This window comes from Antechinus flavipes, chromosome 3 (genome assembly GCF_016432865.1).
Source record: "Antechinus flavipes isolate AdamAnt ecotype Samford, QLD, Australia chromosome 3, AdamAnt_v2, whole genome shotgun sequence".
NCBI lineage: Eukaryota > Metazoa > Chordata > Mammalia > Dasyuromorphia > Dasyuridae > Antechinus > Antechinus flavipes.
In genome coordinates this window covers 563573531-563586471 of record NC_067400.1, presented here as the reverse complement: position 1 = coordinate 563586471, position 12941 = coordinate 563573531, and positions in this window count along the sequence as shown.

Here is a 12941-nt window from a genome sequence, read left to right as displayed (position 1 = left end):
GACAATTGATATAGTAGAAAGACTACTGGATTTACAGTTAGAGGTTAGGGTTTAAATACTGTCTCTGCCCCTACCTAGATGACTTTAAACAAATCACTTTATCTCTCTAGACCTCAGCTTCTTCATGTAAAATGAGGAAACTGTTGCTTCTAAAGTCCCCTCCTGCCCCAAATCCATGGGGATAATCTATAATTATCCTCATTTTAGAGATAAGGATACTGAGACCCTTTAAAGGACTTTCCTGGGGTCACACAATAACAATAAATGTCTGAGAAATAATCTGATTCAAATCCAAGGCTCAATGCACTTGAGCTCAATTGAGCTTGAGCTCAATACACTGAATAAAATATATGTATTTTACTACATATAGCCTCTGCAGAAATATCCCATGTTTTGTTTTGATCAACCTTTAGCTTGGGGTTTTCTCAAAAAGGTGGGATCTTTAGTTAAAATTGAAGTCTTTTTAATCTAGTCTCCTCAAATTCTATTAAGTGTAATCAACAGGCCAAACTTTGGATGAGTCTAACAAATGTGGAATATTGCAGATAACATCACACTTTTGTGATATATTAATTAGTTTTGCTAGGCTTTTTTTTAAACTTCTGTTCTTTTTAGAAGTTGTCATAAGAGATGATTCTCTGAGAGGATATAGGAAAAGACATAAACAACACAAAAACAATATCAATACATATACATATATATGAATGTTATGGAATATTATTGCTCTGTAAGGAATGACCAGCAGGATGAATACAGAGAGGCTTGGAGAGACCTACATGGACTGATGCTAAGTGAGATGAGCAGAACCAGGAGATCATTATACACTTCGACAACGATATTGTATGAGGATGTATTCTGATGGAAGTGGATTTCTCTGACAAAGAGACTTAACTGAGTTTCATTGGAGAAATGATGGACAGAAACAGCTACACCCAAAGAAGGAATACTGGGAAATGAATGTGAACTATTTGCATTTTTGACTTTCTTCCCGAGTTATTTTTACCTTCTGAATCCAATTCTCCCTGTGCAACAAGAGAACTGTTTGGTTCTGCAAATATGTATTGTATCTAGGATATACTGCAACATGTTTAGCATATATAGGACTGCTTGCCATCCTGGGGGCGGGAGGAGGGAGGGAGGGGGAAAAAACGAAACATAAGTGATTGCAAGGGATAATGTCGTGTAGAAATTATCCTGGCATGGATTCTGTCAATGCGAAGTTATTATTAAATAAAAATAAAATTTATTATAAAAAAAAAAAAAAAAAAAAAAAAAAAAAAAAAAATACATATACATATTTAAAACTGTAATCACGGAACAGAATTATAGGAAATCAAGGAACTATATTAAGGCAAAAAGAGATACTTTAGGGCAAGAACATATTAAAAGATGAAAATAAATAGCAAACATTTGTATAGAATAGCTAGGTGGTGCAGCAGATAGAATGTTGGGTCTAAAGTCAGTAATACTCATCTTCTTGAATTCAAATTAAGCCTTAGAATTCAGGCTCACTAGCTAGCTATGTGACCCTGGGCAAGCTACTTAACCCAGTTTGCCTCAATTTCCTCATCTGTAAGGAGCTGAAGAAGGAAATGGCAAACCACTTCAGGATTTCTGCCAAGGAAACCCCAAAGGGGGACAAGAAGAATCGACCATGACTGAACCTGAACCTTTAGGTTTGCAAAGCACTTCACACATATTATTTCACATGATTCTCTCAACAAATCTATTATCCCCAAGTCACAGATGAGGAAAATGAAGCTGATAGTGTTTTAGTGACTTGTCCAGTATCACGAAGATAGTAGATTCATTCCTCACTAACATGTCCACAAGATCACAAAAGCTACAACTGGAAAAGAACTTAGAGATTATCTTGTCCCACAACAAAAGCCCAAAGATGGGAAGGAACTTGACCACTGGTCACAAATAGAGTAAATATCAAGAGAGTCTCTACTGAGAATTATGCTTTGAACACTCAGACTACAGGAAACGCTAAACATTTTTAAAAGTTGTGTTTAGTTAGATATGTGGTTCAGGCCCTAAAGAATGAAAACTTCCTGAGGCTTGGGACTTTTTCATTTATAACTTTGAATCCTAAGCACAACTCCAGAAATAGAGTTGATACTTAATAAATGGCTTGCTAAGTTAATTGATTAAGGAGAATAGGGAGCCAGGCCACACTACAGATCAGTCCACCATTAATCATAATTACTAACCTGGGTTCAGAATTGAAGACAATTCCTGGAGTTCAGAAGAGGCCATAGTAAAGGGCTGGGTACTATAAATAGAGGAGAAAGTTAATATGGTAAACCCAAGTAGAGTGAGAAAGAGAAGAGAAATAACCCGCCATATCATCTGGGAAAATGAAACTCTTTGGCAGGACTTCACAACAGCCTGATTCAAAATTTCATAATGAAATTATGTCTCTGATCAAAGACCATATGAGCTCATGAGCTGATTTTTGCCATCCGTGTTTATTCTGTTTTTGTACCAATTTGCAGCATTGGACAGTATTTTAACCTTTCATCTCTCTGGGATTAATCTATTATGATTTTGATTCTGGGGGTCAAAAAGTGTTTTGGGGGAGTTTGAGAAAGTATCATTGATCCTTACAGACCATGAAGGAATCCTCACATTAGTTTTTTTTAAGGTTCTCTCAAAATCAGTATCAGGGCTAGAACCTTTGGACTAGGGTTGAGTTTCATTTCAGCTCTGTCCTTGACCTTGGGGGAACAAGAGAAGAGAATATCTTTCCAGCTTACTTCTGAGATTTGGTCTGGTTTTGCTCTAAGAGGAATGTTTCCAGGCTCGGGTACTAGGTTTATTTGTTTTGTTTTGGACATAGGAAAACAAATAAAGCACCAAATCCCCTGAAATGAGGGTGCGTCCCTTCGTTAAAAAAAGTTATTTGTTTTTACTGAATAAGCTGTAACATAGGCTCAAATTTGCCCTCACTCTGGCCCCACACTCCTGCTCAACAATTTTGTCTCTGGGCTGATTCTGACAATACAAAGGGAATATTAAAAGGTGACTTGAATGGTGGTAGCAATCTTTTGAATTTGGGATACAAGGAGCAAAGATATTATACTTTCTGAAGAAAAAGTAGACGGGAACCAAACTGTGGAGGGCTTTAAATTCCAGATGAGAATTGGTGGTGCCAGGGATAAAATTCTGAGCCATCCGACAGTTTTTCTTTGGCTGTTGGAGCCAGCAACCTCAGAACTGAATTTGCTGGTGTGCAGCTTCAGAACAACACATTTCATAGAATTTGGAACTGGATAAAGGCCTCATTTCCAAAATATATAGAGAACTGACTCTAATTTATAAGAAATCAAGCCATTCTCCAATTGATAAATGGTCAAAGGATACGAACAGACAATTTTCAGATGATGAAATTGAAACTATTGCTACCCATATGAAAGAGTGTTCCAAATCACTATTGATCAGAGAAATGCGAATTAAGACAACTCTGAGATACCACTACATACCTGTCAGATTGGCTAAGATGACAGGAAAAAATAATGATGAATGTTGGAGGGGATGAGGGAAAACTGGGACACTGATGCATTGTTGGTGGAGTTGTGAACAAATCCAACCATTCTGGAGAGCAATCTGGAATTATGCCCAAAAAGTTATCAAATTGTGCATACCCTTTGATCCAGCAGTGTTTCTATTGGGCTTATACCCCAAAGAGATACTAAAGAAGGGAAAGGGACCTGTATGTGCCAAAATGTTTGTAGCAGCCCTGTTTGTAATGGCTAGAAACTGGAAATTGAATGGATGCCCATCAATTGGAGAATGGCTGGGTAAATTGTGGTATATGAATGTTATGGAATATTATTGCTCTGTAAGGAATGACCAGCAGGATGAATACAGAGAGGACTGGCGAGCTGATGAACTCATGGCATGAACTGATGCTAAGTGAAATGAGCAGAACCAGATCATTATACACTTCGACAACAATATTGTATGAGGATGTATTCTGACGGAAGTGGATTTCTATGACAAAGAGACCTAACTGAGTTTCAATGGATAAATGATGGACAGAAGCAGCTACACCCAAAGAAAGAACCCTGGGAAATGAATGTGAACTACTTGCATTTTTGTTTTTCTTCCCGGGTTATTTTTACCTCCTGAATCCAATTCTCCCTGGGCAACAAGAGAACTGTTCGGTTCTGTAAACATATATTGTATCTAGGATATACTGCAACATATCTAACATATATAGGACTGCTTGCCATCTTGGGGGGGGGGGTGAAGGGAGGGAGGGGAAAAATCGGAACAGAAGCGAGTACAAGGGATAATGTTGTAAAAAAAATTACCCTGGCATGGATTCGGTCAATATAAAGTTATTATTAAATAAAAGAAAAGAAAATATTAAGAAAAAAGAAGAAAAAAAAGAATTTGGAACTGGAAGGGACCTGAAACAACACCTACATTTTATAGATAGAGAAACTGAAGCTCCCAAAATGGATATGATTTGCTTGTTTCCTAACTTCTTCTGAAACCTCAGATTTGTGAATACAGGATTCTGTTTTACACAGGACAATAACCTAATGTCCTAAGATTCTCTAGTAGAAAGTAGTTCAGCACTCATATAATCCACTTGCTTTTTTCCAGTTCAATTCAATAAGCATTTATTAAGTACTTACTGTGTATAAAGCATTGTGTCAGAAACTGAGAATATAAGAACAAAATAATGAAGTAGTTTCTTACCTTTAAGAAACATATGGTCCATATTCTATTAATATGAATGTGTTTGTAGAGGGGATGGAGGTCAGAGGAGGTGAATGTTTATAAGTAAATTCTAAGTAACAGAGTTTAAGTTTAAAATAAAAAATTAATTTTAAAAAATTAAGTAATGCAAAGTAATTTTCAGAAGGAAAGAATGCTTGAAATAAGGAAAGGGTAAGAACAGAAAGGTGTTGTGTAGACAGTGGCAATCTCGCTATGTTTTAAGGGAGAATAAGGATTTAGAGGTAGAAGTAAACGAGCAGAATATTCCCTAAAATTAGGAGGCCAGAAATATGGAGAGGGAATGTCATGGATGGGGGAGGATGATCAATTGAGTTTGACTAAAATGGGGACTATGATAAGAAGGAAATTCAAGTAAAAATGAAAATGTAGATGGAGCTAAATTGTAGATGGTTTTAAATATTCAGCTGAAGATTTTGTATCTCCTCCTAGAGAGAAGTTCCTTGCAGTGGAGTCATGGAAAGAATGCTGGATTTGAAATCAGAGAACCTGGTTTCAAATCTTGATCTTGCTAATTACTATTTATCTCAGGCAGGCCCTTTAACTTCACAGTTTCCTTAATCTTGATTTCCTCTCTGTACGCTGAAGAAGGTGATTCATGTTGGCAAAAGTAATCAAAGTTGGAGATAATCAGTGCTGTGTGTGATAAAACAAGAACATTAACACACTGTTGTTGATGATATAACTTAGTCTAGACATTCTAATAAGTCACTTGGAATCATACAGGAAAAGTTTCTAAACTATCCATATACTTTGTTCCACCAGTCATCCTAGTAGGAATTTACACAGGAAGTTCAAGGACAGAAAGAAAAGTTCTAGATATACCAAAATATTCATAGAAACATTTTTATAGTTGCAAAAAAATTGGAAACAAAGAGGTTGCCTATTGATGGAGAGGAGGGAATAAAGGAACTAAATGAATAGAATACTATTACACTTTAAGAAATGACAAATAAGCACAGCTAGATAGTGCAGTGGATAGAACACCAGCCCTGACGTCAAGAGGACCTGAGTTCAAATGTGACATCAGACACTTAACACTTCCTAGCTGTGTGACCCTGGGCAAGTCACTTAACCCCAATTGCCTCAGTAAAAAAAGAAAAAGAAAAAGAAATGACAAATAAGAATTCAGAAAAGCCTGTAGAAGAATTATATAATTTGATAAGAGGAAAATAAACAGAGCCAAGAAAGCAAACAATACCCAGTGTCTGGAACATAGCAGATGCTTAAGGTTTATTTATTAACTGATTGATGTACACTACACAATAATGCAAAAATGAAAATGATACTCAAAGACAAAAGAATTTAGATCAAATACAATAAGCAATATTGGTCTAGAACCAATATTGGTTCTAGAATGGTGATTGATGATATTGCTATCCTAAAATAAATTAAAATAAGATTACTGCATGCTCTTTCAGTTACAATATATCAGATATTAACTTCTTTCCCACTTTTATATGTGTGTCCTGAACTCCAAAGTCTTTGGAAAAGCAAACTTTCAGTAGCATACTCTGTAAAGATGCAGTCTGGCAACTGTTTCTGTAGGATGTTAAATCCTTTCGTCTAAGGATTCAGAAAAGAAACTTCTTGTTATCAACCTTATTGTTTGAATATCCTGGAAGATGCTCTGTTTGTATCACAGGTGTTATGTGTTGGGAAGTAACTGTTCTAAAAAAACAAAATGCATTGATGAAACTTTTTTTTTTAAAGAAGGGATTGAAAGAAATGATCACAGGAGTCTTTTCCAACTCTGGTATTTTCAGGTCTTTAAAGTTCTATATACTTTGGTCTTCTAAGTTTTGTCTTCCTATTAATCAGAAAAATGCAAATTAAGACAACTCTGAGATACCACTACACCACTACACTACCTCTCAGATTGGCTAAGATGACAGGAAAAGATGGTAATGTGTGATGACCACGTATTTAAAATCAGCCGGAGTCAGGAATTCAGGATAAGGGAAAAATCTTCAATCTTTATTCTCAGTAGAGGTGAAGAAGGATTGCAATGGGCAGCTGTGACAGGAAGCCAGCCAGCAGAAGGGGATCGGAGGTCAAGGGCGGTTGCAATAGCAATGCGAGCAGCTGTGTCAAGATGCCAGCCAGCAGTCTCTCTTTCCGCTTCCCTTTCCACCCCCCTGCCTCCACCCACCAAAATCATCATTTCCTATATAACACATCAGGACTTACACAAAGAGTGGGTGGGGGCCATTCTTTCTCCAAGCATATATATTAATAGAGTATGGTCCAATTACTATTTAGCCTCACGTGCTTGGGACCTCAGTGCATCAACTCAAGCCTCAGCCCATTACATCTCCCACTTTCTTTTGTTTTAGAATACAGGTAGTCATGCCATCCCTGACTCCTCAGGGAGGTCAGAGCCCCCAAGGGGAGGTGATCACACCCTCCCTGACTTCTCAGGAAAGGAGGTGAAAGCACCAAAAAGGAGGTGATCACAACCTCCCCACCCCCCCTACCCCACCTCCCACCCCTTGACTTCTCAGGAAGGCAGGTGAAAGCACCGAAAAGGAGATAATCACGCCCTGCCTGACATCTCAGGAAAGAAGATGAAAAGCACCAAAGGGAAGTGGAGATTGCTAGCGGGTTTCTGGGCTGAAGGGTCTTATTAGAAACAGGTATGCACAAACCCATCAGCATGGGAGGTATTACACAAGCACATAGCAATAATGCAGAGGCTGTTAGTGATGACTCTCCCCACAGTCAGTGCAGGCTTGATGTGGTGTAACAAACATGAATTATACACGCAAGTAACGGTATAACAAACAATATAAATCAACATGGTGTTGTAAAAGATTGCCAGAAGTCCTAGAAAGAGAGTATGTAAACAGCAGTCACACATACACTTTCTTCAGCAGCCAAGAGATAGTCCAAAACCAATCTACTGTCCATTGCTTCACATATCAGGGAATCCAATGATTCCAGCAGATTTTGAAGTCCAGCAAAAGTCTTATCATTTCTCAGAAAATCCAATGATTCCTGAGGGCTTTCAAGTCTTATATCTCAGAGAATGCAATGATTCCTGAGGGCTTTCCAGTCTTATATCTCAAAGAATCCAATGATTCCTGAGGGTTTTCAAGTCCTACAACAATCTTATGTCTCAGAGAATCCAATGATTCCTGAGGATTTTCAAGTCCTACAACAATCTTATCATGTCTCAGAGAATCCAATGATTCCTGAGGGTTTTCAAGTCCTACAACAATCTTATGTCTCAGAGAATCCAATGATTCCTGAGGGTTTTCAAGTCCTACAACAATCTTATGTCTCAGAGAATCCAATGATTCCTGAGGGTTTTCAAGTCCTACAACAATCTTATGTCTCAGAGAATCCAGTGATTCCTGAGAGTTTTCAAGTCCTACAACAATCTTATGTCTCAGAGAATCCAATTATTACTGAGGGTTTTCAAGTCCTACAACAATCTTATGTCTCAGAGAATCCAGTGATTCCTGAGAGTTTTCAAGTCCTACAACAATCTTATGTCTCAGAGAATCCAATGATTCCTGAGGGTTTTCAAGTTCTACAACAATCTTACCATGTCTCAAAGAGTCCAATAATTCCTGAGGGTTTTCAAGTCCTACAACAATCTTATGTCTCAGAGAATCCAATGATTCCTGAGGGTTTTCAAGTCCTACAACAATCTTATGTCTCAGAGAATCCAATGATTCCTGAGGGTTTTCAAGTCCTACAACAATCTTATGTCTCAGAGAATCCAGTGATTCCTGAGAGTTTTCAAGTCCTACAACAATCTTATGTCTCAGAGAATCCAATGATTCCTGAGGGTTTTCAAGTCCTACAACAATCTTATCATGTCTCAAAGAATCCAATGATTCCTGAGGGTTTTCAAGTCCTACAACAATCTTATCATGTCTCAGAGAATCCAATGATTCCTGAGGGTTTTCAAGTCCTACAACAATCTTATGTCTCAGAGAATCCAGTGATTCCTAAGGGTTTTCAAGTCCTACAACAATCTTATGTCTCAGAGAATCCAATGATTCCTGAGGATTTTCAAGTCCTACAACAATCTTATCATGTCTCAGAGAATCCAATGATTCCTGAGGGTTTTCAAGTCCTACAACAATCTTATGTCTCAGAGAATCCAATGAATCCTGAGGGTTTTCAAGTCCTACAACAATCTTATGTCTCAGAGAATCCAATTATTACTGAGGGTTTTCAAGTCCTACAACAATCTTATGTCTCAGAGAATCCAATGATTCCTGAGGGTTTTCAAGTCCTACAACAATCTTATGTCTCAGAGAATCCAGTGATTCCTGAGAGTTTTCAAGTCCTACAACAATCTTATGTCTCAGAGAATCCAATGATTCCTGAGGGTTTTCAAGTTCTACAACAATCTTACCATGTCTCAAAGAATCCAATAATTCCTGAGGGTTTTCAAGTCCTACAACAATCTTATGTCTCAGAGAATCCAATGATTCCTGAGGGTTTTCAAGTCCTACAACAATCTTATGTCTCAGAGAATCCAATGATTCCTGAGGGTTTTCAAGTCCTACAACAATCTTATGTCTCAGAGAATCCAGTGATTCCTGAGAGTTTTCAAGTCCTACAACAATCTTATGTCTCAGAGAATCCAATGATTCCTGAGGGTTTTCAAGTCCTACAACAATCTTATCATGTCTCAGAGAATCCAATGATTCCTGAGGGTTTTCAAGTCCTACAACAATCTTATGTCTCAGAGAATCCAGTGATTCCTAAGGGTTTTCAAGTCCTACAACAATCTTATGTCTCAGAGAATCCAATGATTCCTGAGGATTTTCAAGTCCTACAACAATCTTATCATGTCTCAGAGAATCCAATGATTCCTGAGGGTTTTCAAGTCCTACAACAATCTTATGTCTCAGAGAATCCAATGAATCCTGAGGGTTTTCAAGTCCTACAACAATCTTATGTCTCAGAGAATCCAGTGATTCCTGAGGGTTTTCAAGTCCTACAACAATCTTATGTCTCAGAGAATCCAGTGATTCCTGAGAGTTTTCAAGTCCTACAACAATCTTATGTCTCAGAGAATCCAATTATTACTGAGGGTTTTCAAGTCCTACAACAATCTTATGTCTCAGAGAATCCAGTGATTCCTGAGAGTTTTCAAGTCCTACAACAATCTTATGTCTCAGAGAATCCAATGATTCCTGAGGGTTTTCAAGTCCTACAACAATCTTATCATGTCTTAAAGAATCCAATGAATCCTGAGGGTTTTCAAGTCCTACAACAATCTTATGTCTCAGAGAATCCAATTATTACTGAGGGTTTTCAAGTCCTACAACAATCTTATGTCTCAGAGAATCCAGTGATTCCTAAGGGTTTTCAAGTCCTACAACAATCTTATCATGTCTCAGAGAATCCAATGATTCCTGAGGGTTTTCAAGTCCTACAACAATCTTATCATGTTTCAGAGAATCCAATGATTCCTGAGGGTTTTTAAGTCCTACAACAACCTTATGTCTCAGAGAATCCAATGATTCCTGAGGATTTTCAAGTCCTACAACAATCTTATCATGTCTCAGAGAATCCAGTGATTCCTGAGGGTTTTCAACTCCTACAACAATCTTATGTCTCAGAGAATCCAATTATTACTGAGGGTTTTCAAGTCCTACAACAACCTTATGTCTCAGAGAATCCAATGATTCCTGAGGGTTTTCAAGTCCTACAACAATCTTATCATGTCTCAGTGAATCCAATGATTCCTGAGGGTTTTCAAGTCCTACAACAATCTTATCATGTCTCAGAGAATCCAAAGATTTCTGAGGGTTTTGAAGTCCAACAATCTTCAATGTCCATGAGTCAAACGCCATAACTGCCACACTCTTTCAATGGTGAGCACAATCAGCAACAGAACCACCCGATATTTCTTGAGTTTTCTCCGTCATTTCAAGGGTCTGCTCCATCTCTCTGCGATGGACAAGGCAAATATGGCTCGTTGGCACCCATCTGATTCCTTCTCTATCTGTGGAGATACAAGCAAACCCTCTCCCCCAAGCAGTTAGCCTATCTGGTCCCTTCCATTCACCACTTTCTGGGTTTCTCCACATCACCTGGAGATTATGTAAAGATAGTGGAGCTGCTCGCACTGGACATTGCCCTTCTGGTAGGTTATAAAACTTGTCTGCCAGAGCCAGTGCATCTTTGTCAAAAATCAAGAAGTTAATAGTATAAAAGGTTAGATTTAGAAGTTCTCTAGGGTTACCTGTGGCTCCCCCTTTCTTTTGTTTTTGAGCAGCGTCTTAATGTCCCTGTTTCTTCTTAAAGGGTATGCCAGTGGTGTGTAAAATCTTATACTGTGCGCAAAAGTGTTCAAAATGTTTGGAAGTATATGCAGGTCCATTATCTGTTTTTATTTCTTGTAGCACACCCATAATTGCGAATGCTTGACTGAGGAATTCAGTGACCACTTGGGCTGTCTCTCTCTTTTTTTTTTTTTAAATTTAATTTTATTTAATAATAACTTTGTATTGACAGAATCCATGCCAGGATAATTTTTACACAGCATTATCCCTTGCAATCACTTATGTTTCATTTTTTCCCCTCCCTCCCTCCTCCCCCCCCCCAAGATGGCAAGCAGTCCTATATATGTTAAATATGTTGCAGTATATCCTAGATACAATACATATTTGCAGAACCGAACAGTTCTCCGCTGCACAGGGAGAATTGGATTCAGAAGGTAAAAATAACTCGGGAAGAAAATCAAAAATCAAATAGTTCACATTCATTTCCCAGTATTTCTTCTTTGGGTGTAGCTGTTTCTGTCCATCATTTATCCAATGAAACTCATTTAAGTCTCTTTGTCAGAGAAATCCACTTCCATCAGAATACATCCTCATACAATATCGTTGTCGAAGTGTATAATGAACTCCTGGTTCTGCTCATCTCACTTAGCATCAATCCATGTAGGTCTCTCCAAGCCTCTTTGTATTCATCCTGCTGGTCATTCCTTACAGAGCAATAATATTCCATGGGCTGTCTCTTTTGCTGCTGGTATTGCAAAAGTGAATCCTGAAAAAGTATCTACTACAACATGGATAAAAGACAGACAACCAACAGATTTATAATGGGTCACATCCATTTGCCAGGTTTCATTAGGTCTCAAACCACGAGGGTTCTTCCCTAGAGGGAGCGTAAGAGGGTGGAAAGGAAAGCAAGCTGTACAGCTTTTTACTATGCTCCTAGATTCCTCTTTTGTTATCCCAAATTGTAAATGCAAAGTTCGAGCAGCCTGATGGTATTTAGAATGGGATTCCTGGGCCTCCTGAAATAAAGGTGTACTGGCTAACATAGTTAAAAGGCTATCTGCCTTTGAATTTCCATCAAAAATAGGACCTGGAAGTCCACTCTGTGAGTGGACATGCAAGATATAAATCTTTCCTGGATGCTTTCTCACTTGCTCCTGAAGTTCCTTAAAGAGCTGATATATATTAGAAGCTGCAAATTTTATTTGGGCTGTGGCAATTCTTTGTACCACACCTACTGAATAGGCTGAATCAGATATTATATTTATGTCTCCTGGGTAATAAGTGAGAGTTAACATGATCACATATAATTCGTTCTGCTGAGTGGACTGAAAAGGAGTTCTGACTACTCTCTTTATAGTGAAGTCATGAGAGTATACAGCACAAATATTGTGTTTGGATGAATCTGTAAAGATAGTTGGTCCTTTAAGAGGAACTTTAGAAACTTTTTCTTCAAGAATCCATCGCCAATTATGTAAAAGTCTGGTAATCTTTAATGGAGACCCGTGTGTAAAATTTGAAGCCATGGCTAATAAAATTTGCCACTCTCGGATGGTCTCACAGCACACATTAATTTGTGTATTGGTGTAAAAGGCATATATCTTGTCAGGTCTTGTTCTAGATAATTGTATTGTTTCCTTAATGGCCTTTAATAAAATTCTAACCACAAGCACTGGGTAAGGAGTAAGGCTTTGTTCTGGTTGTGCTGGGAGGTTCACCCTCTCTATCACACTGTCTCCTTGATGAAGGACTGCTGTGGGTACCTCTTGTGTGGCAAAAAACTGATATTTCCAATGGTTTTTGAGTGACTCTTTAAACCACATTGGATAAAGCCAGTTCAACTTTTCTCAAAGCCTCTTGAGCTTCTTTTGTAAGCTGGTGTGGTGAATTTAAAGCAGTGTCTCCCCTTAAAATGTCATAGGATGATTGTAA